Source organism: Hyperoodon ampullatus (assembly GCF_949752795.1).
Source record: "Hyperoodon ampullatus genome assembly, chromosome: 3".
NCBI classification, from domain to species: domain Eukaryota; kingdom Metazoa; phylum Chordata; class Mammalia; order Artiodactyla; family Ziphiidae; genus Hyperoodon; species Hyperoodon ampullatus.
In genome coordinates, this window is record NC_136916.1 from 46,193,402 (window position 1) to 46,220,137 (window position 26,736).

Genomic DNA, 26,736 nt, shown 5'->3' on the forward strand with positions numbered 1-26,736 from the left:
ATTTTTTCAGGTTTTTGAGGAATTAAGTGGTTACAATTTTAAATAATATACTTTAGAAGATATTCAAGAAGTTTAATGATATAAATACATTTAAATGTAAGCGCTTATGATAACATTTAACTATAAAGTAATACTTGCTTAGGGCAAAAATAAAACTATTCAGAAATAATGTATTCTTTTTTTCTCCCCCCCAGCTTCATTAAGGTATGGTTGACAAATAAAGGTTGTATATATTTAAGGTATATAACTTAATGTTTGGTATAGGCATACACTGTGAAATGATCACTACAATCAAGTGAATTAGACCCTTCACTTCACTGGTTACCATTTGTGTGTGTGTATATGTGTGGTGAAAACATTTAAGATCTATACACTTAGTAAATTTCAAGTATACAGTACAGCTTTGATAACTATAGTCATGCTGTACATCAGATCTCCAGAACTTACTCATCTTGCATAACTGAAACTTTGTACCCATCTCCCCATTTCCCCCACTCCTGGCAACCATCATTCTACTTTCTGCTTCTATGAGTTTAACTATTTTAGATTCCATATATAAATGAGATCATGTAGTATTTGTCTTTCTGGCTTATCTCACTTGGCATAATGTCCTCTAGGTTCATTTATGTTGTGCAAATAGCAGGATTTCCCTCTTTTTAAAAGTTTAATAACATTTCATTGTGTATATATGCCCCATTTTCTTTATCCATTCACCTATTAACAGGCATTTAGGTTGTTTTCACACCTTGTCTACTGTGAATAATGCTGCAATGAATATGGGGGTGCAGATAACTCTCTGAGGTACTGATCTCATTTCCTTTTGATATATACTCAGAAGTGAGATTGCTGGATCATACGCTAAGTCTATTTCTAATTTTAATGCATTTCTGTATTATACTTCTCTAAATAATAATAAAACACATAAATAAATCCAAAGGAATTTCACAAGGGAAAGCAATCATCCTTAATAGATATATCAAATGTGAAAAAAAAAACCTTACAATAATATAATAAAAATAATTCTAGATTGAATTCAAACATTTAATATCCAAAAACAAGATGTAAAGTTTATTAAATTCTCCAATGTAATTTAAGAGTTTGTATAAATATTTTTGAAATGATATATTTTAATATTTAATATTAAAATTCATTAAAAGGATGTCCTAAAATATAAAATTTTTATTTCTATCTGTTTTGACAAAATTACACAAGAAGAAAAATTTATACAACTTAGAACATTTCTGTATTTTCTAGATAGAAAGATGGGAAGACTAACAACATTTGACCATCCTATAGAAAATGTTTTTTAGATACATTATCTTATTTGAGTATCACAAAACCCTGTAAGATATATGTTATTCCCATTTTATAAACTGTGGTAAAAAGGTGTTAAGTAGCATGTCCAATGTCACACAAAGCTGAACCAGGAACTTGTGGCTATTTCTCTGACAAAGTACAGGGCCTTTAAATTTACACAAATACATGTGCCTTTGTCACAGCAAGTATGTCTCCTTATAATGAATTTTAACATAGAAATATTTTCAATTTATTAATTATCAGAAAACATAACCACATTTGAATTTCATCACTGAAATGATTTCTAACATTCAGCACTGAAATTCTAAGATTCAAAAGGTTTCTGTTCAGATCAATGGCTACTTCATTTGAATCTGTTTTCTTCTTTCTTTCCTCTTATTGCTGAACTCATTAGTCAACTGAATCCTGAGTTCCATATTTCAAATACTCCTTCTGAATGGATATAAATGAAATTCAGTTGGATCTCTGCAGAAGTTCTTCAGACATATTTCTTTATTCTGTCTCTATTCAATTAGAAGAGTACTTTTAGGAAAGCCTCCTGAGTGTGATGAGGTGTTACATCAGGAATTAAGAGATACAGAAAAGGAGGAGTGAAACAGAATTTGCCCAAAGTAACTCATATTCTCAGGGAACCAGACACAGATACAGCAAACTCTCGCAGAAAGCTGATTTTGATGAGGGTTATCATTAGAGGTGGAGAGATTAATCTTTTTTCCACTGTGCAAACAATCAATCAATACTTCATAAACACTTCTCTGGAATGGTTATTTATTTTTAGCCCTAAAATTGACTTTTTCCCTTCTTCCTCTTTAAAAAAATGAGCTGCTTACACTAAATTTTAAATCCAGAATTAACCTTTTTGTTGTTGTTGTTGATCAGACAGAACCAGCTTACATGTCCTAAGAAGATGGGAGAAGAGAGTTGGTTCCTCAACATGGCCAGCACCTGGCTATTACCCACTCAGCACAGACGCCGGCAAGCCCAACACAAGAAGAGGCAGCTCTTCTGACGCCCACCTGGAAATCATCCACGTAGCCAGAGCAACAGTCTCCAGTGCTGGGCTCCTTCCCCCTGCTAGTTTATGTGAGGTCAGGAAGAGGCAAACCATCAGGCAGGCAAATAAGAGTACACTGGGTGCATGAGATTCCTTTCTATCCACACAAAGAAAGTAAAACATGAACCAGGATAATTGGAAAATATTTTAGTAAAAAAAAAAATAAAATTATAGGACATACTGGTAGGAAAAATAATGTAAAGCAAAGGGAAAAATCCATTCTCCTTTGTTCACATGTGATCTACTCTTCATGCTCTATAAAAAATCTATTTTAAAAAATAAAAAGTGCCACTATGGATAAAAGCCTTTATACACACATTACATTCTTGTGGCTTCATCAAAGATGTATATATTCTGATGTCTAGTGAGTTGTGAAGTCTGAACAAGTCCTCTGTCCTATATGTTACATTGATTCCCTTTCGTATGGACTCCCTGGTGTCAATTCATGCTTGAACTTATAATAAACATTTTGTCACGTTAAAAAAAAAAAAAAAGCCAGGTTGGGGGCCAAGCTGAGCTGTGGGTCACCTGCATTTGCCATGTACTCCTCTCTCTTAGGCTTTAAAAATGAGTCCAATTTCAAATTCTAGTCACTGTATTATTTTGGTTTGCGAATCCAGAGACCCCAGAAAAACCTGGCTCATTATTGTTCATCAATTTGCTAGAAATTCAATTTCATCTACTTCTGCAAATTTAAGAGGGAACCCAAGGACCAGAGCCCTCACATAATGTTAAGATGAGCATTAACAGGCAATAAAAGTTACCAGCTAAGAAAGAAAACAGAGAACAGCTGCACAATTAACAAAATTAAGGATACAGAGTAAAAAAAATAAAGTTTAGGACCCATATGTTAAGTACAGTTAAATGCACAAATAATGTACCACAGCAAAGTAGCACAAGTCTTAAAACTCCACAGTTCTGCAAAGACCCTCTGATGCATAAGGGACAAAGCAGACACTCAGGATCAACGCTGTGAAATGCCACAGGGAGCCAGTTCCCAGGGCCTGTTACAGCCTTTCTTGAGTCAAGCACTGCCACGTATGTGGTGCTTGGTTACACAAGACTCAGCAGACTTACGCTGTGTGGTTTAGGGGGAAACCAGCAGAGTCAGGAAGAGCAGCCACAAAGGACAGTGCAAGCCTCCTCAAAACCCAGTGAGGGAAGGAGAATGAGAGAGAGGGGAGAGAGCTGGTCCCAGTTCCTTCAAAACCCAAGACAAGGAGCATAAAAACCACCCCTCAACACGCCTAATTTTTATTTATTTTTATTATTATCATTTTTTTTGCGGTACGCGGGCCTCTCACTGTTGTGGCCTCTCCTGTTGCGGAGCACAGGCTCTGGACGCGCAGGCTCAGCGGCCATGGCTCACGAGCCCAGCCGCCCCGCGGCATGTGGGATCTTCCCGGACCGGGGCACGAACCCGTGTCCCCTGCATCGGCAGGCGGACTCTCAACCACTGCGCCACCAGGCAAGCCCCCAATTTTTATTTTTTAACATCTTTATTGGAGTATAATTGCTTCACAATGTTGTGTTAGTTTCTGCTGTATGACAAAGTGAATCAGCTATACATATACATATATCCCCATATCCCGTCCCTCTTGCGTCTCCCTCCCACCCTCCCTAACCCACCCCTCTAGGTGGTCACAAAGCACTGAGCTGATCTCCCTGTGCTATGCAGCTGCTTCCCACTAGCTATCTATTTTACATTTGGTAGTGTATATATGTCAGTGCTACTCTCTCACTTCGTCCCAGCTTACGCTTCCCCCTCCCCGTGTCCTCAAGTCCATTATCTACCTCTGAGACTTTATTCCTGTCCTGCCCCTAGGTTCTTCAGAACCATTTTCTTTTTTTTTAGATTCCATATATATATGTTAGCATACAGTATTTGTTTTTCTCCTTCTGACTTACTTCACTCTGTAGAACAGGCTCTAGGTCCATCTACCTCACTACAAATCAATCAATTTCGTTTCTTTTTATGGCTAAGTGATATTCCATTGTATATATGTGCCACATCTTCTTTATCCATTCACATCTGTTGATGGACACTTAGGCTGCTTCCATGTCCTGGCTATTGTAAACAGTGCTGCAATGAACACTGTGGTACATGACTCTTTTTGAATTATGGTTTTCTCAGGGAATATGCCCAGTAGTGGGATTGCTGGGTCATATGATAGTTCTATTTTTTTTTTTTTTTTTTTTTTTTTTTGCGGTACGCGGGCCTCTCACTGTTGTGGCCTCTCCCGTTGCAGAGCACAGGCTCTGGACGCACAAGCTCAGCAGCCATGGCTCATGGGCCCAGCCGCTCCACAGCATGTGGGATCTTCCCGGACCGGGGCACACACCTGCGTCTCCTGCATCGGCAGGTGGACTCTCAACCACTGTGCCACCAGGGAAGCCCTATTTTTAGTTTTTTAAGGAACTTCCATACTGTTCTCCATAGTGGCTGTATCAACTTACATTCCCACCAACAGTGCACAAGGGTTCCCTTTTCACTACACCCTCTCCAGCATTTATTGTTTGTAGATTTTTTGATGATGACCATTCTGACCAGTGTCAGGTGATACCTCATTGTAGTTTTGATTTGCATTTCTCTAATGATCAGTGATGCTGAGCATCCTTTCTTGTGTTTGTTGGCAATCTGTATATCTTCTTTGTAGAAATGTCTATTTAGGTGTTCTGCCCATTTTTGGACTGGGTTGTTTCTTTTTTTGATATTGAGCTGCATGAGCTGCTTGTATATTTTGAAGATTAATCCTTTGTCAGTTGCTTCGTTTGCAAACATTTTCTCCCATTCTGAGGGTTATCTTTTCGTCTTGCTTATGGTTTCCTTTGCTGTACAAAAGCTTTTAAGTTTCATTAGGTCCCATTTGTTTATTTTTGTTTTTATTTCCCTTTCTCTAGGAGGTGGGTCAAAAAGAATCTTGCTGTTATTTATGTCATAGAGTGTTCTGCCTATGTTTCCTTTAAGAGTTTTATAGTGTCTGGCCTTACATTTAGGTCTTTAATCCATTTTAAGTTTATTTTTGTATATGGTGTTAGGGAGTGTTGTAATTTCATTCTTTTACATGTAGCTATACAGTTTTCCCAGCACAATTTATTGAAGAGGCTGTCTTTTCTCCATTGTATATTCTTGCCTCCTTTATCAAAGATATGGTGACCACATCTGCGTGGGTTTATCTCTCTAGGCTTTCTATCCTGTTCCATTGATCTATATTTCTGTTTTTGTGTCAGTACCATACTGTCTTGATTACTGTAGCTTTGTAGTATAGTCTGAAGTCAGGGAGCATGATTCCTCCAGCCCCGTTTTTCTTTCTCAAGATTGCTTTGGCTATTCAGGTTCTTTTGTGTTTCCATAAAGATCATGCAATTTTTGGTTCCAGTTCTGTGAAAAATGCCAGTGGTAGTTTGATAGGGATTGCATTGAACCTGTAGATTGCTTTGGGTAGTATAGTCATTTTCACGATGTTGATCCTTCCAATCCAAGAACATGGTATATCTCTCCATCTATTTGTATCATCTTTAATTTCTTTCATCAGTGTCCTATAGTTTTCTGCATACAGGTCTTTTGTCTCCTTAGGTAGATTTATTCCTAGGTATTTTTTTGTTGAAATGGTAAATGGGAGCATTTCCTTAACTTCTCTTTCACAGTTTTCATCATTAGTGTATAGGAATGCAAGAGATTTCTGTGCATTAATTTTGTATCCTGCTACTTTACCAAATTCACTGACTAGCTCTAGTAGTTTTCTGGTAGCATCTTTAAGATTCTCTATGTATAGTATCATGTCATCTGCAAACAGTGACAGTTTTACTTCTTTTCCCATTTGGATTCTTTTTATTTCTTTTTCTTCTCTGATTGCTGTGGGGGCTAATTTCTTAATGGTCTCGAGGGTGACAGGTAGCATTTGGTTTATGGTTAAACTTGCTTAAAGATTTAGCAATATATAAAGATGAAGGGTCAGGAAAGAAAGCCCAAATTAATTTAACACACATCTGACTAAACCTTTTGATACGTAACTCTGGAGTGTCAGTTTAAGTTAATGTAATCGAGGTCTCAGCCAAATTAACGTTTCTTTATTAGGGAGTCAACCTGTGGCCAAAAATGAAGCTCTCCCTCCTGAAACACTACTATGGCTATACCCTTTACCTTTCTCGACTGGCTCTAGGACCTGCCTCGCCTTCTTCCCCTTCTGTTTCATTCTCACTACAGTTCTTCTACTTGAGTTTGTTTCACATAAGAAGGAATCAGAACCAGAAGTCTGGTTGCCCAAGAAAGAGTTCACAGGTATCAAATACACATTTATCAAGTACCTACTAAAAGTCAGGCACTGTATAGAAGACTCAAGCATTAGAAAGCTATAACTTTTTTTTTTTTGCTTTATAACAAATTTAATCAGTTATACATACACATATGTTCCCATATCCCCTCCCTTTTGCGTCTCCCTCCCACCCTCCCTATCCCACCCCTCCAGGCGGTCACAAAGAACTGAGCTGATCTCCCTGTGCTATGCGGCTGCTTCCCACTAGCTATATACCTTACGTTTGGTAGTGTATATATGTCCATGCCGCTATTTCACTTTGTCACAGCTTACCCTTCCCCCTCCCCATATCCTCAAGTCCATTCTCTAGTAGGTCTGTGTCTTTATTCCTGTCTTACCCCTAGGTTCTTCATGACATTTTTTTTTCTTAAATTTCATATATATGTGTCAGCATACAGTATTTGTCTTTCTCTTTCTGACTTACTTCACTCTGTATGACAGGCTCTAGGTCCATCCACCTCATTACAAATAGCTCAATTTCGTTTCTTTTTATGGCTGAGTAATATTCCATTGTATATATGTGCCACATCTTCTTTACCCATTCATCTGATGATGGACACTTAGGTTGTTTCCATCTCCGGGCTATTGTACATAGGGCTGCTATGAACATTTTGGTACATGTCTCTTTTTGAATTATGGTTTTCTCAGGGTATATGCCTAGTAGTGGGATTGCTGGGTCATATGGTAGTTCTATTTGTAGTTTTTTAAGGAACCTCCATACCGTTCTCCATAGTGGCTGTACCAATTCACATTCCCACCAGCAGTGCAAGAGGGTTCCCTTTTTTCCACACCCTCTCCAGCATTTATTGTTTCTAGATTTTTTGATGATGGCCATTCTGACTGGTGTGAGATGATATCTCATTGTAGTTTTGATTTGCATTTCTCTAATGAGTAAAGATGTTGAGCATCCTTTCATGTGTTTGTTGGCAGTCTGTATATCTTCTGTGGAGAAATGTCTATTTAGGTCTTCTGCCCATTTTTGGATTGGGTTGTTTGTTTTTTTGTTATTGAGCTACATGAGCTGCTTATAAATTTTGGAGATTAATCCTTTGTCAGTTGCTTCATTTGCAAATATTTTCTCCCATTCTGAGGGTTGTCTTTTGGTCTTGTTTATGGTTTCCTTTGCTGTGCAAAAGCTTTTAAGTTTCATTAGGTCCCATGTGTTTATTTTTGTCTTTATTTCCATTTCTCTAGGAGGTGGGTCCAAAAGGATCTTGCTGTGATTTATGTCATAGAGTGTTCTGCCTATGTTTTCCTCTAAGAGTTTGATAGTGTCTGGCCTTACATTTAGGTCTTTAATCCATTTTGAGCTTATTTTTGTGTATGGTGTTAGGGAGTGATCTAATCTCATACTTTTACATGTCCCTATCCAGTTTTCCCAGCACCACTTATTGAAGAGACTGTCCTTTCTCCACTGACCATTCCTGCCTCCTTTATCAAAGATAAGGTGACCATATGTCCGTGGGTTTATCTCTGGGCTTTCTATCCTGTTCCATTGATCTATCTTTCTGTTTTTGTGCCAGTACCATACTGTCTTGATTACTGTAGCTTTGTAGTATAGTCTGAAGTCAGGGAGCCTGATTCCTCCAGCTCCATTTTTCGTTCTCAAGATTGCTTTGGCTATTCGGGGTCTTTTGTGTTTCCATACAAATTGTGAAATTTTTTGTTCTAGTTCTGTGAAAAATGCCACTGGTAGTTTGATAGGGATTGCATTAAATCTGTACATTGCTTTGGGTAGTAGAGTCATTTTCACAATGTTGATTCTTCCAATCCAAGAACATGGTACATCTCTCCATCTATTTGTATCATCTTTAATTTCTTTCATCAGTGTCTTATAATTTTATGCATACAGGTCTTTTGTCTCCTTAGGTAGGTTTATTCCTAGATATTTTATTCTTTTTGTTGCAATGGTAAATGGGAGTGTTTCCTTGATTTCACTTTCAGATTTTTCATCATTAGTGTATAAGAATGCTGTAGATTTCTGTGCATTAATTTTGTATCCTGCTACTTTACCAAATTAATTGATTAGCTCTAGTAGTTTTCTGGTAGCATCTTTAGGATTCTCTATGTATAGTATCATGTCATCTGCAAACAGTGACAGCTTTACTTCTTCTTTTCCAGTTTGGATTCCTTTTATTTCCTTTTCTTCTCTGATTGCTGTGGCTAAAACTTCCAAAACTAGGTTGAATAAGAGTGGTGAGAGTGGGCAACCTTGTCTTGTTCCTGGTCTTAGTGGAAATGGTTTCAGTTTTTCACCATTGAGGACGATGCTGGCTGTGGGTTTGTCATATATGGCCTTTATTATGTTGAGGAAAGTTCCCTCTATGCCTACTTTCTGGAGGGTTTTTATCATAAATGGGTGTTGAATTTTGTCAAAAGCTTTCTCTGCATCTATTGAGATGATCATATGGTTTTTCTCCTTCAATTTGTTAATATGGTGTATCACGTTGATTGATTTGCATATATTGAAGAATCCTTGCATTCCTGGAATAAACCCCACTTGATCATGGTGTATGATCCTTTTAATGTGCTGTTGGATTCTGTTTGCTAGTATTTTGTTGAGGATTTTTGCATCTATGTTCATCAGTGATATTGGCCTGTAGTTTTCTTTCTTTGTGACATCCTTGCCTGGTTTTGGTATCAAGGTGATGGTGGCCTCGTAGAATGAGTTTGGGAGTGTTCCTCCCTCTGCTATATTTTGGAAGAGTTTGAGAAGGATAGGTGTTAGCTCTTCTCTAAATGCTTGATAGAATTCACCTGTGAAGCCATCTGGTCCTGGGCTTTTGTTTGTTGGAAGATTTTTAATCACAGTTTCAATTTCAGTGCTTGTGATTGGTCTGTTCATATTTTCTATTTCTTCCTGATTCAGTCTTGGCAGGTTGTGCATTTCTAAGAATTTGTCCATTTCTTCCAGGTTGTCCATTTTATTGGCATAGAGTTGCTTGTAGTAATCTCTCATGATCTTTTGTATTTCTGCAGTGTCAGTTGTTACTTCTCCTTTTTCATTTCTAATTCTATTGATTTGAGTCTTCTCCCTTTTTTTCTTGATGAGTCTGGCTAATGTTTTATCAATTTTGTTTATCTTCTCAAAGAACCAGCTTTTAGTTTTATTGATCTTTGCTATCGTTTCCTTCATTTCTTTTTCATTTATTTCTGATCTGATTTTTCTGATTTCTTTCCTTCTGCTAACTTTGGGATGTTTTTGTTCTTCTTTCTCTAATTGCTTTAGGTGCAAGGTTAGGCTGTTTATTCGAGATGTTTCCTGTTTCTTAAGGTGGGATTGTATTGCTATAAACTTCCCTCTTAGAACTGCTTTTGCTGCATCCCATAGGTTTTGGGTCGTCGTGTCTCCATTGTCATTTGTTTCTAGGTATTTTTTAATTTCCTCTTTGATTTCTTCAGTGATCACTTCATTATTAAGTAGTGTATTGTTTAGCCTCCATGTGTTTGTATTTTTTCAGCTCTTTTCCTGTAACTGATATCTAGTCTCATAGCATTGTGGTTGGAAAAGATACTTGATACAATTTCAATTTTCTGAAATTTACCAAGGCTTGATTTGTGACCCAAGATATGATCTATCCTGGAGAATGTTCCATGAGCACTTGAGAAAAATGTGTATTCTGTTGTTTTTGGATGGAATGTCCTATAAATATCAATTAAGTCCATCTTGTTTAATGTATCATTTAAAGCTTGTGTTTCCTTATTTATTTTCATTTTGGATGACCTGTCCATTGGTGAAAGTGGGGTGTTAAAGTCCCCTACTATGATTCTGTTACTGTCGATTTCTCCTTTTATGGCTGTTAGTATTTGCCTTATGTACTGAGGTGCTCCTATGTTTGGTGCATAAATATTTACAATTGTTATATCTTCTTCTTGGATCGATCCCTTGATCATTATGTAGTGTCCTTCTTTGTCTCTTCTAGTGGTCTTTATTTTAAAGTTTATTTTGTCTGATATGAGAATTGCTACTCCAGCTTTCTTTTGGTTTCCATTTGCATGGAATATCTTTTTCCATCCCCTTACTTTCAGTCTGTATGTGTCTCTAGGTCTGAAGTGGGTCTCTTGTAGACAGCATATATATGGGTCTTATTTTTGTATCCATTCAGCCAATCTGTGTCTTTTGGTGGGAGCATTTAGTCCATTTACATTTAAGGTAATTATTGATATGTATGTTCCTATAGAAAGCTATAAGTCTTGCTTTTAATTTCAATCTACCAAAGGGGACAGACTGGGAAATGAATACTTTGTATGTATTGTTTACCAACTGTGTAGCCTTGGGTAAGTCTCTTAGTTTTCTAAGCCTCTTTTATTTTCATTTGGAAAATACAGATGTAATCCCACCAAAAAGACAAGATCCAGCCTCATCCACCAGAACACAGGCACTAGTCCCCTCCGCCAGGAAGCCTACACAACCCACTGAACCAACCTTAGCTACTGGGGTCAGACACCAAAAACAACAGGAACTATGAACCTGCAGCCTGTGAAGAGGAGACCCCAAACACAGGAAGATAAGCAAAATGAGAAGAGAGAAAAACACACAGCAGATGAAGGAGCAAGGTAAAAACCCACCAGACCTAACAAATGAAGAGGAAATAGGCAGTCTACCTGAAAAAGAATTCAGAATAATGATAGTAAAGATGATCCAAAATCTTGGAAATAGAATAGACAAAATGCAAGAAACATTTAACAAGGACCTAGAAGAACTAAAGAGAAAACAAGCAACGATGAACAACACAATAAATGAAATTAAAAATTCTTTACAAGGGATCAATAGCAGAATAACTGAGGCAGAAGAACGGATAAATGACCTGGAAGATAAAATAGTGGAAATAACTACTGCAGAGCAGAATAAAGAAAAAAGAATGAAAAGAACTGACGACAGTCTCAGAGACCTCTGGGACATTAAACACACCAACATTCGAATTATAGGGGTCTCAGAAGAAGAAGAGAAAAAGAAAGGACTGAGAAAATATCTGAAGAGATTATAGCTGAAAACTTCCCTAATATGGAAAAGGAAATAGTTAATCAAGTCCAGGAAGCACAGAGAGTCCCATACAGGATAAATCCAAGGAGAAACATGCCAAGACACATATTAATCAAACTATCAAAAATTAAATACAAAGAAAACATATTAAAAGCAGCAAGGGAAAAACAACAAATAACACACAAGGGAATCCCCATAAGGTTAACAGCTGATCTTTCAGCAGAAACGCTGCAAGCCAGAAGGGACTGGCAGGACATTAAAGTGATGAAGGAGAAAAACTTACAACCAAGATTACTCTACCCAGTAAGGATCTCATTCAGATTTGATGGAGAAATTAAAACCTTTACAGACAAGCAAAAGCTGAGAGAGTTCAGCACCACCAAACCAGCTTTACAACAAATGCTAAAGGAACTTCTCTAGGCAAGAAACACAACAGAAGGAAAAGACCTACAATAACAACCCCAAAACAATTAAGAAAATGGGAATAGTAACATACATGTCAATAATTACCTTAAATGTAAATGGATTAAATGCTCCCACCAAAAGACATAGACTGGCTGAATGGATACAAAAACACGACCCATATGTATGCTGTCTACAAGAGACCCACTTCAGACCTAGGGACACATACAGACTGAAAGTGAGGGGATGGAAAAAGGTATTCCATGCAAATGGAAATCAAAGGAAAGCTGGAGTAGCAATTCTCATATCAGACAAAATAGACTTTAAAATAAAGCCTATTACAAGAGACAAAGAAGGACTACATAATGATCAAGGGATCGATCCAAGAAGAAGATATAACAATTGTAAATATTTATGCACCAAACATAGGAGCACCTCAATACATAAGGCAAATACTAACAGCCATAAAAGGGGAAATCGACAGTAACACATTCATAGTAGGAGACTTTAACACCCCACTTTCACCAATGGACAGATCATCCAAAATGAAAACAAATAACACAAGCTTTAAATGATACATTAAACAAGATGGACTTAATTGATATTTATAGGATATTCCGTCCAAAAACAACAGAATACACATTTTTCTCAAGTGCTCATGGAACATTCTCCAGGACAGATCATATCTTGGGTCACAAATCAAGCCTTGGTAAATTTAAGAAAATTGAAATTGTATCAAGTATCTTTTCCAACCACAACGCTATGAGACTAGATATCAATTACAGGAAAAGATCTGTAAAAAATACAAACACATGGAGCCTTATAGGGATTTAAACAGTATTAAATGAAATCATGCCTATTAAGGACTTTGTACAGTAGCTCCTATAATTAGTAAACACAACATTACTGTTGTTTTTGTTATGTGAGTAAAGTTGCCTGGGAGAACAGAAAAGGCACTGCCAAAACTACACTGCAGTTAAGTTTGGGAATCGTCTTTGTGAAGGCAAATGAGTATGAAGGCTGTTTGTTCATACAAGCAAGGTCTAGAATCCAGAATATCAGCAAATTTGCAATTAGCAGACACTGATGCTGAGCTCTAACTACTCTCTATCCTCATTAACATTCCCTGGTTCATAGGGAATGAGGCAAAAGCTCTCAAGTGTGTGTCTGAGTTGTATACATGATTGAAGGAGCTGTGTTTTGTGTTTATGCCCCGAAGAATGCTTGCTGTTTTGGCAACCATGTCACATGGAGTATAATCCTCTCAGTGTCAAATCCACCTTCACCCATGTCTTCCATATTAATCGAATAAGCTATCATCTGCTAACAAAGAAACAACCTGATGATGATAAATGCTTTGGAAAGCAACTTAGTAGATTTCTTTCCTAATGGAAGAACAGTAGATGGTTTCACAAAAACAAAATATGGAAAAGTTTGAGGACTGGCATTAGATACAGCAAGCAGATGGACACAACAAATTAATTTATTGTTAAATATATCCAGTTTTAACAGTTAGGTGTTTATTACCTTCAGTGACAACAACTCAGAACAAGAAGAACAAAGATCAATAAAATGAGACTCCCTGTAATGCCAAGGTCTTTTAAAGATGCACACAGATTAAAACTCATCAAGAATCTGTCTTAATTCCATTCTAAAAGCATATGATTTGACAACAGTGAATTAACTGTATCTTTATGCAAAATCTTAAGTAACCTACTAAAAATTTTGGTACAATATACCTATTTTTCACCGCAACGTGTTTCCAGGCACCACAAAACAACAAAAAAACCCATGCCTTCTTCCAGGGTTTTACCTAACTTGCATTTCTCTTCTCTATCACTAGATGGCATCTGTGTGCCTGTAAGGAGAGTGATGACTCATCTAGCTACTAAGGCGAGAGCTATTCAGATATCAGCTGAAACTGATGAATGAGCAATTCAAAACAGGTATGCATGAACTAGGGTGACTGCTTTAGTTTCACCAATTAAAGATTTCATGAAATACAAAGCTGTAAAAGGGAGAAGGGCTGCCTTGGATCAGCATTTGTCATACACAGAAATATTTCACATGAACTTTAAAAACCCTGTGAATAAGGTACTGTTTTTGTCACCTGTCCCATAACAGAGGAGGATGCTGAGACAAACAGAAGATAACTTTCCCAATGACTCAGCACTACTAAGAACCTAAGAGATGGTTTAGCATGAGGGTTAAGGGCTGAGATGTCAGACCCAGACTCCCTGGATTCCAATTCTAGCTTGGTCAACACTGTGTTAACTTGGGAAGTTATTTTCTCTTCTTTACCTTGGTTAAAATCACCTGTAAGATGGGTATGATGATGATAAAGCATCTATCTCTTGAGGTGATGGGAGGATGATATAAACTGATTCACATAAAGTGCTTAAAGTAGTGCCAGTGTATGATAATAACATCAATAGTAATAATAACCTACCAATAAAAATAATATAGAGATAGAAATATCAGTAGTAATAATTATTAGAAGCATCTCATAACTCCTAATCCCTCCTCCCTCTCATGTAGAAGGGCAGGATGGTATAATGGTGAAAGGATAGACCCTGGAGCCAGACTACTTGGGTTTGCACTGAGTTTCCTCTTCTATAAAATGGGGATTAAATGAGTTTATACATATAAAATGCTTAGAAGAATGTCTGGCACTGAGTAGGTGCTTTTTATTTTTTATTGCTTTTTTGTTTAGTTTTGTTTTTTGGCCGCACCACACAGCATGTAGAATCTTAGTTCCCTGACCAGGGATCAAGCCCATGTCCCCTGCATTGGAAGCGTGGAGTCTTAATTGCTGGACTGCCAGGGAAGTCCCGGGTAGGTGCTTTTTAGCGTTGAATAAATAAGTGTAGAGGAGGGGGCTGGTTTGAGAATTGGGGTATTTGGATTTTAATCGGATTTTGTAGCTGTGAGGCTGCAAAGGTGGTCTCCTGGAATTCAGTTTCCTCGTATTTAAAATTAGGAAGTTGAAATATATCAGTTGCTCTCAAATTTGTTCATGTAATAGTGTACTAGGGGAGCTAAGACAAAGGTAGAAAAAAGCACCATGCAAGACAGGAGTGACTGCTACAAAGAGATTTGTTGAAACGCTAAGGGAATTCAAAAGAGGGAATGGTTACTAGTAGTTTGGGGGGTGGGGAGGACTTCATGGAAGAAGCGCATCTGAGCAGAATCTGGCCTTCTAGTAAGCGTGGGGAAGAGGAGGTTGAGGTCATGGGAAGAGTATAAGCAAAGGCTCGGGGACAGGAACACATGGATCAGGGATGAGTGACAGGGAAGAGCTCAGTAAAGGTGCATGATGAGTGAGGGTCACAAAGAAAAGTTGGGCTGGGGCTAGATTTCACAGGGCTTTGAGAACCAGGCTAGGCATTGTGGATTTTATTACATATGCACAGAAAACAGGTGACTAAATGAGATGGTTGAGAGAAGGGATTGACGAGAAGAAAGAGTAAGAAATCTCCCAAGTTCCAGCCTGGCTTGACTGACAGAAATGGAAGAGGATATGCTTGGTGGAGGCATTGACATGACAAATCAGAAATGCTGGAGGAGCATTCAAGTGGAGCTGACCAGCGGGCGACTAAAAGTGTCAGCTGGAGCCAGCAGTTAGGATGGGGAACCACATTCAGCAGTCATTTAAATGGAGGATGGGGAGGAAAGACAGCAAGGACTAGAAACCTGGGGGCAAGAAGAGAAGTGGTCTTAAAGAGTCATGAGGAGAACAGGGAAGGTAAAATACTATGGAAACCAAGGTCGGCTGACAATATCCAAAGCTGCAGAGAAGTCACCAAGGGTAAGAATGACATCTGGTTATCTAGGTCCTTTAACAGAATAAATTCATCAGGAAGGGGTGAGGTTAGGGGTAGCAGAAAACATGAAGTTAAAGAGCAAGGAAGTGGTGGGACATCGGAGGAAGAGCTATAAAGGGGAATGAAAATGCATCATCTTATGTACCAAAATGTTAACAGTGATATCTAGCTCTATACGGTCAAATTTTTAGTTACTTTGCTTCCTATATTTCTACCTATTCTACAATAAATATGAATTGCTGTGGTAATAATAAAATGGTAAAGAATTGTTGGGAAAACGTATTATCTTTTTTTTTAATTAATTGATTAATTTCCTTATTTTGGCTGTGTAGGGTCTTCGTCATGGCACGCGGGCTTCTCTAGTTGCAGCACCCGTGCTTACTTGTGGTATGTGGGATCTTAGTTCCCCCGCCAGAAATTGAACCCGGGCCCCCTGCACTGGGAGCGTGGGTCTTAAACACTGGACTACCAGGGAAGTCCCTTGATTACTTAGATTTTTAATAAAGATTTCTTCTCCCCTTCAGCTACATTTAGCAGGGTCAAAATGAAGCACATTAGGAAACTGTAACTGGCAATAGAAGGCAAATCTTACCTCAAATTAGCATCTTTAGTTCTTAGGGAAGGAAGGAAGATTAGGTATTATTTTTCCACATCTTATAAATGGGGAAATTGAGGCACAGAAAAGCGTGGAGACTTGCTTTTGGTTGTGCAGCTGCAGTAATAATAAAATGGTAAAGAATTGTTGGGAAAATGTATTATCTTTTATATGCCAACAAACTAATATGTACTTATATGCATTATCTTAAATAATCCTTACAACTCTATAAAATAAGAATTATTATTTTAATTTTATAAAGATACTTCTATAGAAGTAAACTAGCTTTCCTTTAAAAATTAACCATTTTTCTATATAAAATACCCAAAAATCTATTTCAAATCTCTTTGATTCTTTAGTATGCTAGAAATAAGTTGGGCTGTAAGTTCACTTATTATATCTTCTACAACATAGAGTAGCTAGGTTTTTTAAAACTTGTTTTTGTTGTCCTTCAGCTTCAATTCTGTGCTTCTGGGCCTATGTGATAAAGCCAGGGACCCTATAATCACTGATGTTTTAGAAGTCAGAGAGCAAAACATGTGATAATGTGTAAAATTAAGAGAATACATTCTAAAGAATGTCATCCTCTCCTACTACATGGCTTTATGACTTAAACCCTAATTTTTGGCCTGTTTCCGGATTTAGGTTATCTCTGAAGTAGGCCCTGAACAAGTGGGTGATACTAATGTACATTCAAAGTAATCAGTTACACAGTAAAACAAAAGCAGAATAATCAGAGATTTAACCATTAAGGAATAAAACTTACTTCAAGGAGAAAACATTTAAGAGTTCCAATCCTTTTGTATTTTGATCATTGTTCCATCCTTACACATCTTTATTTAAGATACGAAAGGTAAAAACTAAAAGGCTCACTTCGTAGGAAGTTCCCACACCATACCTTCACCCAAACACTATAAAGACCAAGTGTTCTCTGACTGGAGATGAACACAGATGGTAAAACAGACAGACATCAATTCAAACTTTATGGATTCTTTGCTATAATACTGACAATTCTACAAGCTTGGTTTCCTGAAAAATGCACAACAGAAAATTATTACTTATTTACAAAGTGTTTAGCTGTGGACCAATAATAACACTGGGGTCATGAAAACCAAGCCTTTGTTTCTTTTGGCTGCTGCTTGTTGGTGAGGCTCCAGAAGGCTTGAAAAGAGCCAGATCAGGGGTAGATAAAATTAAGAGAAAACCTGAGATCAGGACCATGAAAAAACTTTTACCTCACAGCAGTGAGTCCACCTCTGACAAAATTTCTAACATTCAAATCTCATAAAGACTTAATGAGTTTTATTCCCCATCTTGTTATGGAAACTTCTCAGGTGATGGGAAAAATAATCCTCCTAGGACCAAAAGAAGGTAAAATAATCACATCTACTTTGGGACAGTCCCCTACCACTTGTTCAATTTACAGACATGAAACATGCTAGAGTAGCTTAATAAAACATCTTAAGAGAACAAAAAGAATTACTTTAAAAATCACTATGTGGGAATTCTCTTGTGGCCCAGTGGTTAGGGCTCCATGCTTGCACTGCAGGGTGCACGGGTTCAATCCCTGGTAGGAGAACTAAGATCCCACACGTTGCGCCACTGCCAAACAAAAAACCCACTACGTACTACTTTAAATTACTTACTTAAACCACTGCTAAAGAAAAGCTTTGCTTATATTAGCAACAAAGTGTCACAATTAAGACAGCCTTAAAGCATTAAAAATAATCAAGTAAATTAGAATATATATGCAAAGGTAATCTAAAAGCAGCAATCTGAAAATTTGCTGCTATAAGGTCAACATATGAAGTATGAACACTGTTAAAGAAGAAAATGCTCAGAAAAAGTGAGAAAGGTGACATTCTGTGGGATGAAACCTAGTGTCTGGCCAAATGTCCATTTTTTTTTAATGTATATTTATTTTTGGCTGTGTTGGGTCTTTGTTTCTGTGAGAGGGCTTTCTCTAGTTGTGGCAAGAGGGGGCCACTCTTCATCGCGGTGCGCGGGCCTCTCACTATCGCGGCCTCTCTTGTTGCGGAGCACAGGCTCCAGACGCGCAGGCTCAGTAGTTGTGGCTCACGGGCCCAGTTGCTCCGCAGCATGTGGGATCTTCCCGGACCAGGGCTCGAACCCGTGTCCCCTGCTTGGCAGGCAGATTCTCAACCATTGCACCACCAGGGAAGCCCTAAATGTCCATTTTTAATTTAATCTTTTGTGCTACAAGGTTTTGTGTGAGCCTTTCGGCCCATTGTTTCCCTGCAGTCTGACGGGAGAGCTCCTTGGTCTGGCTAGCCAGGGTGACTGCACTGCCCCCAAGCCTGTCCTTCCAATACAATACCCCATATAATTATTCAGAGAAGAGGCCAGCAGTATGGACCACTGTGACACCTGGGTCACGGCCTCTGACATAGAATCTGGGGCCAGACCAAGTCTGGTCCAGCAGCAGAGGAGCAGGAAAAATGCTAAGGGGGATGCGTGGGAAAGGAAAGCTGAGTGAAATGCTCTACCCTAAAATGCTATGTGTAAGCACAGTAACAAAAAAAAATCACATTTGAATGATGTGATTTGGCTTCAAGTTATTGAAATGCTGTTAAGACTAGTGTTTCTCTTCTCTCTAAACCATGATGCCGTTAGGAGACCAAGTCTCTTCTAAGGGGGATTTCTTTGTCTTGTATTATCAGACTTATGTTAGAATGGAAAAAGTTCATGATGGTTGAAATAATGCCTTACATAAATGCACTAGTATGCTGATTTAAAAAGAGGTTTTTTAGCTAAAAGAGTGTAAATTTTACTTTAAGCCTAGATTAAAAATTCATTCTCCTTTTGTTCATAAACTGAACTTCTGCAAGGGATTGTTAATCACAAACGTAATTCACTTTGCATTGAAAATTTAAAGAAAGTATTTTTTTTAATGATCACCATGCCAAAATGTTATAAATGTATTCTGTGGTAATCCAGAATATTTATCTGAGTGTAAAACAGACAGAATGGCAGATGGAATGGGCAATCCCCCACTCTCCCAGCTTTCCCTCTGTGCTCTGTAGAACAGCTCTCTATGGAAGCTGATGGTAGAGTATTTGTCTAAACCTGAAAAGACTCAGTCCCTTTTGTCCTGCATGCCTGAAGGGCCCTAAGACAAATAACACCTCTCACTCCCAGTAAAAACATCCCCTCTCCTACTGAGTTTAGGATAATTTGGAAGAAAGTTATTTGTATGTGACATTCGAGATTAGTTTCCTACCAAAATAAGTATATCCTATTGGTTATCTCTAATTTAAAAACCTTCCCCAAAAGACTGGGATTGTTTTGTAAAATCCAGAAGCATAAGGCTTTCCCAATTATATTGTGTTCACAAATATTGTGATCATGTTATTTCTTTTTTGATCATGTGATTTCATTTTATACATCTATTAGGCTTTCAAGACTTTTAAAAAAATACTTTATTTTTGACAAATGTATTACTTCGGGTTGTCTGGATAAGAAATATTTGGGGTTGAAGATTTCTACTTGAACGTTGCCATGAATGAATCTGATTTTCATCCAAACACTGAAAAACAAATCTGAAAGTGATAATGGAGGCTCCAAGAAACACAGTTTTTGATCTTTTATGTTCTTTTCGTATGGCATTCCTTTCCCTTTGGGAATCCCCCAGGAAGAAAGGCACTTCCATGGTCTAATTTTGTAAGATGAGTGAGCAATGCCACTGAGTCTCTCCTACCACACCATCAATTATTATGCCCATGGTTGATAGTTCCTGTGGGTTGGGAAAGAGAAAAAGCACGAAGACTCCAAAAAAGCAGGGGCTTAACTGTCTCAAAATTGATAACAGCTTTATGTAAAGCGTACTAATAAGGCTGGTCCACATATATGTTCCTAAATAATTTAAAAGTGAATAAAATAGAGCGATTGCTGATTATAAGAATTTTTAACACAAAAAAAGTGTTAGAATGGGGGGGTGCATTTTAAAAGGCTGTAAAATTTACAAAGGAAGTTTACTTAAAGTCGTTACGTAAGAAAATGAAATAAGTCCCTTTGATTATGTTGATATTTCTATCAAGAGCAATTTTTACCCTAAAAGCATCCAGAGTACTTGACTTGCGCTACTATACTTGGCTTAGCATTTGTTTAACTAGCTGCTCTGTCTGCCAACACACAGACACTGTCTGTTTGACATACATCATTGCCTTACAAACAATATTTTTGTAGACTGACAGAGAGAGCCTATTCATGACAACCAAACTTCCCCTGAAGCCATGAAATAAATTTCCTTCCAGGACTAACATTTCTCCCTTTCACTGTCATGGGCTCGCCATGCCATTTTGACCTTTCTGTGAGGCAACATGAAAATACCATCTATCATTTCCTGAACCACGGTGACTTGGTTGGAGGTGCACCGTTTCATGGCAAAAACATCTGTGGTCTGATAACCATTCCTCCAAATCTCAGCCCTCGGCAGTTAAAAGCATGCTTACAAGATGGGAGAGAAGCAGGTAGACAGCTTGAAACCAGTCTTAAATTTCTTCTCAAGTAGGAAATGCAAGCTGGTAAAATATCAGCTTCATCAATCATAGTGATAAAACATGATTGCATTATTTATTTTGCCTCCTTTAGAACTCACAAAAAGCACTATATTACAGCAATTTATTTAAACTTTGCTGAATGTACCACTTCAAAATTGATTTTAATGTTAGCAGATAAGAGAATTCTGGGAGTTTGATACAAGCAGGTGCAGGTCATTAGCATGTTAATTGGCTATAAACAGTCCACTCAAATTGTATATAAACCTTAAATCTTTTAGGTACTGAAAGACACTGAAGATGTTTGGGGGTGCTTGGAAGTTATTCAATATATCTTTAAATCGTTTTCAACACATATGATAGAGAATCTGAAGCAATTTGAGCATATGAAGTTAAACTAAAAACATTTCCTGAGAAATAAAATATTCAACAGAAGACCTAAGTTTTCTTATATTCAATCTGGAATATATTATTATAAGGGAATTCCCTGGTGGTCCAGGGTTTAGGACTCGGCGCTTTCACTGCCGTGGCCTGGGTTCAATCCCTGGTTGGGGAACTAAGATCCTGCAAGCCGTGTGGTGCAGCCAAAAAAAAGAAATATATTATTATAAACACCAGTTTATAAACATTCCAAGGACAGAAGAAATATTTAGTTGTTTAAGGAAATAATTTCAGTTTTTAGTTCCTCAAGTGAGCTTTAATTGGAAGGGTTACTGGATAGTATGAATAAGAAACTGATTTTCTGTATTTTTTTTCTCAGTAGGTAAAATTATATTACAATGTATGCCAATTGATATAAATCTTAAATATCCCACACATCTCTAGAAAATTGTTTTATATAATCAATTGTTATTTCAGAAGTGCTGTCGTTTTAACCATGTGCATAATCATTGTAAAAGCATTCCTAACTTGGAGGAACTAATTAAACACACAGCACAGAGCATTTTTAACCTTTTAAATTATTTTTTAAACATTTTGATATATTTTCCTTATTTCTTATTCTCTTATCTGTATGTGCATGTGTTCAAGTGTACATATACACACCATTTTTTCTTTTGTTGAACTATCAGTACACTTCACACCTAAATACATGGACATGTTTCCCCTGAGAACAAGGTGAAACATATATAACCTATATAACCACAATATCATTATTACACCCAATAAACTTAACAATGACACAATTTTATCTGATACATAGTCTATTTTTAAATTTCCCACCGATAATGTCCTTTATATTCCCCACCCCCGCCCAAATTCCTGAATCCAATTGAGGGTCACACACTGCTTCTTCATCTAGAATTGTTCCCTGTCCTTTTCCTATCTTTTGCGACAATGACATCTTTAAAGAATCCAGTCCAGATGTTTTATAGACTATCTCACCTGGATTTATCTAATTGCTTCCTCATTGTTAGATCCAGACTAAATGTTTTTGGCAAGAATATTACACAGGTTAGACTATGACTTTAATATAGGGTTTTTTTATTAAGGGAAATGTAACTTAAAATACACATTTTTTGTAACTGCAAATCTGTTACATTTCTTGTTGAAGAGCAACTATCATAGTTTCAAAAGCTTTCCTAACTCCAGAATAGTGTTTTCTTAGTGGCCAATTTTATCTCTATATTTATCTATATTTATCCATATGAATGTATTCAACTCTTGCCTGACAAGACAATGAAAAGTACCAACTTGTTTTTAGGGTTCTTATAAGATTTCTAGAAATATCAGGGACTTGGTACATAAATAATGCAAATGCATATTTGTTTCCTTAATTCTCAATGACTCACACTGGAATGCCAATTTGTAATATACACAGCCTGGGAATAGAGTAAACCAAGAAATCAGGGCCATAAAGTGTGCAATTCAGTTAACATGGGACAGAGAATTAATATGATTAAAACAATCACTGTAATTTCTCAGAGTGGATATGTGCATAGAAAAAAGGGCCTTTTAAAAAGAGTGTTTCAAATAATAGTTTCTATAGTTTTGTAGGGTCAGAATTAAGGCCCATCTGCCATGATTTTTCTTCTGAGACAAAAGGCCATTTTATGAAAAGAGTGGGAGTGTATTCAAGAAAGAGAAACCATACTAAAAATCATCATACTTGGTCATCCAGATGGAGAAAGGTGAAAGTTCAAAAAAATTCTTTTAATTGTTTCCTCCGTTAGTATCTCTAGGTCATCCAAAACACTGTAACTTGTTAAATGATCCTAGAAACTACAGGAATCTTCTTCCCTTATTAGCTTAAGTCATTGTCAAGCATAATATGGTTTTCAATACAGATTCACAGAGACCCTCCAACAATGTGAGCATACGGTTTTTTCAGAGGTACTGTATTTTGGGAATTTAGTTAGTATATTAAAATCTTCTAATAATTAAAATATCCTGTTCCCCCCAGCTACCAGTGTTTGTGGTTTGCTTTGGCTGCAAGGAAGCTCATAGCTAAATTTATAGGCATTTGTAGCAACTGTACAGGATCTTACAGCATGCAACAAAGAAGTCGTTATCGTGGTTTCACTGACTCTTTCAATCTTGATTTGCCTTTGCTCCAATTTTTTCATCTAAGTATAGTCAATAAAAATATACTTTACTGTTTTTTCTCATTATGATCAAATACATGTTTGTTACAGAAAATTTATGTAACTCAGGCCAAAAGAAATAAAAATAAAATATCCTTAAAACTAGCACCCAGGGCTTCCCTGGTGGCGCAGTGGTTGAGAGCCCGCCTGCCGATACAGGGGACATGGCTTCGTGCCCCAGTCCAGGAAGACCCCACATGCCACGGAGCGGCTGGGCCTGTGAGCCATGGCCGCTGAGCCTGCGCATCCGGAGCCTGTGCTCCGCAACGGGAGAGGCCACAACAGTGAGAGGCCCGTGTACTGAAAAAAACAAACAAACAAAAAAATACAAACAAACAAAACTAGCACCCAGAGATAAACACTGTGAACACTAGTTCGTATGTTTTTTCATTCCCTTTCTTATCCATATGCACCCATACTCAGTATATTTTATATTTCATAACTTTTTTTTCAGTTAATATCCTATGGACAACTATTCCTATTATTATATATTCTAAAACATTCCTTCTAATGTCTACATTTATTCAAATTGTATGGATGTACCAAGTTTACTTTATTAAACCTCTGTAGCTGAATATTTAGGTTTTCTCCAGCTTTTCACAATTATAAATGACCCCATACACTACAGTGAGCATCCTTGTGGTTAAGTGTTTGTGCATGTTCATAATACTTTCTTATGACAGGTTCTATTAACAGAGTTGCTGGGTAAAAGAGTGTATATTATTCCACCCCCTGTTGGTGTTGCCCAATTATCCCTAGAAAAGCTGTGTATCAATTTACACTCCCACTATTAATATGAGTGTTCTTTAATTCCAAACACTAACACTGGGCCTTATATCACCTATTTCTTTATTTTGTTGAATTTTGTGTTTCTGTATTGAGTTACTCCAAATCTTTCTTAGAAGGAAGCAGGAGGTTTATAAATTTGAAATAATGACTAGCTAGATATATTTACAAAATCTACCAGGGAAGATGTATGAACTGTGATAATCAGGCATAATGTGGTGCCTACCGTCTGCACAGGTTTCCTAAGTTATTGTTAACATCCTGGCATGCTGAGAAAGCTAAGATGACATTTTTACCTTCAGCTGAAGCAGCTGCTCTAGTTTCTATGATAAGGTGTCAATGGAGTCACCTATCTTGGCCAATTCAAGAAGCCTCCACTTACATAGGACAGCCTACGTTCTGGGATGTTATGCAAAGTCTTTGAAGAGTTCAAACATCTCAAAATGGAAGAGAAAAGTACAATTTCGATAAACTCTGTCAGGATTATGTTATCACAGCAGCTTATCCAAATGAACTGATAAATCAAGTTGTTTAGATAGGAAAATATACCAGTATTTAGCCTGTTTTGATGATTAGTCTATGACTATGTTTACGTCATGCCTCCTTTAAGTCTTTCATTATTCCATTAAGGTCCTTCACCTAGTTAACTTCTATTATCTTTTAGATCTCAGTTCACCATCAGTATCGCAGGGAAACCTAACCCAATGCCCACTCGCAAACTATATGGTGTCCTCTATAACTTGTCACTCCCTATGCTTTTCCATCGCAGCACTTACAAAAGCTTGCAATTACAATTTATATGGTGATTTGATTAATGTTTGTTTCATCCTCTAGATTGTAACGTTTCATAACTGTGGTAGTTAGTTAGAAATAACCAATCATCTATTTTAGAATAGTGGTCTCTAAATGTTTTTCATTTTACCCTCCATTAGTAACTTTTTTCTAGCAAGCATAATCATAACATATATTCATGTGTGACTGTCCTATTATGTACATTGTGAAATAAACATACAAAAATATTTTTAAAGGCTAAGATAAAAAATACTTTCCTCCAGTAATGCCTGTCTTGTAGCTTGCTCCCCTCCACCTCATGGTGTATATAATTTGTAAAAAGCTTAACATTTCATTTGCATTAACTAAGTTTTTTTAAGAACAAGCTTAAAACAGAAACAAAACAAAACCCCCAAGTATAATTACTGCTATGCAGCCAATGTTTTTTTTCTATCCACCCTGAAGTTTCTTTCATGTGCTAATGTGGCATTTAAAAAACCTCCTCTCCTTTAACTTAGATCTTTAAAGACCTCACACATCTAAAGATTCTTTACATTCACCAGAAACTTCCAGAGTGGTCTGAGGGTTGACATGCAGTATGATTAATGGATAGTACTGATTTAATTTCCTAAAACAAGAATTTTCCCTTCTGTAAGGAAAACTGTTGTTCGCAATTCACGTCAAGCATTTTACCATGCTTACAGATTCTTATTTTTAAATAAGAAGGCAAAGCTTATTGAAATTTTTCCTTCATTTATAAAATTACCACTGGAAAAGTTCTGGCCTATAAAACAATCAAGAGCTGATCAATAACTATGAGCATCTTCCTAATACCAAAGAAACATGGCTTTTATTTGTTACCATTTTAATGAGGTTTTATTAGCACATGTAGAAAAGAAGCAGAAAATATAACAGAAGATAAATTTAATAAATAAACTTCAAAATGTAAATACAAAGTGCTATAGAGACTACTGGGATATTTTAGGAGCTAGATACATAAGGTTAAAGATTCAGGATAAAAGTATGAGTTAAATAATTATTAAATAGATATGACCATCATTAGACAGTAAATTATTAAAGTTTCTTCAAAGATCTTAATTTGGTGTCATTTGGAATGAAGTTAAAAATTCTCCTTCTGTGGGGTAGGGATGGACTGGGAGTTTGGGATTAGCAGATGCAAACTATTATATACAGGATGGATAAACAACAAGGTCCTGTATAGCACAGGGAACTATATTCAGTATCCTATGATAAATCATAATGGAAAAGAATATGAAAAAGAATGTACACATATGTATAACTGAATCACTTTGCTGTACAGAAGAAATTAACACAACATTGTATATCAACTACACTTGAATGAAATAAATTTAAAAAAATACTTTTCCTGGAGACAGACAGCGGGACTAATTTTGTTCTCATATACTTTTTATATTTGATATCTGACGAAAAATTTGACTACTTAACACACAAAGACAGAAACAATTGGCAATTCCCATTCTCACTCATATTTCAATAGCGCCTGATTCTGGTTTTTTTGGTAACTTTTCTGTTGTTTTGCTTTCCCTAAAGAAAAGATATTTCAAGT

At 37.0% G+C, this 26,736-nt stretch overlaps 1 protein-coding gene across 1 annotated transcript in view; it reads right to left on the minus strand.

Annotated features, from left to right (window-relative positions):
• PRTG (protogenin) overlaps nucleotides 1-26,736 on the minus strand; it is a gene marked incomplete at both ends in the record, with an annotated part of 133,630 nt that overhangs the window by 21,738 nt on the left and 85,156 nt on the right. The window lies entirely within an intron of this gene.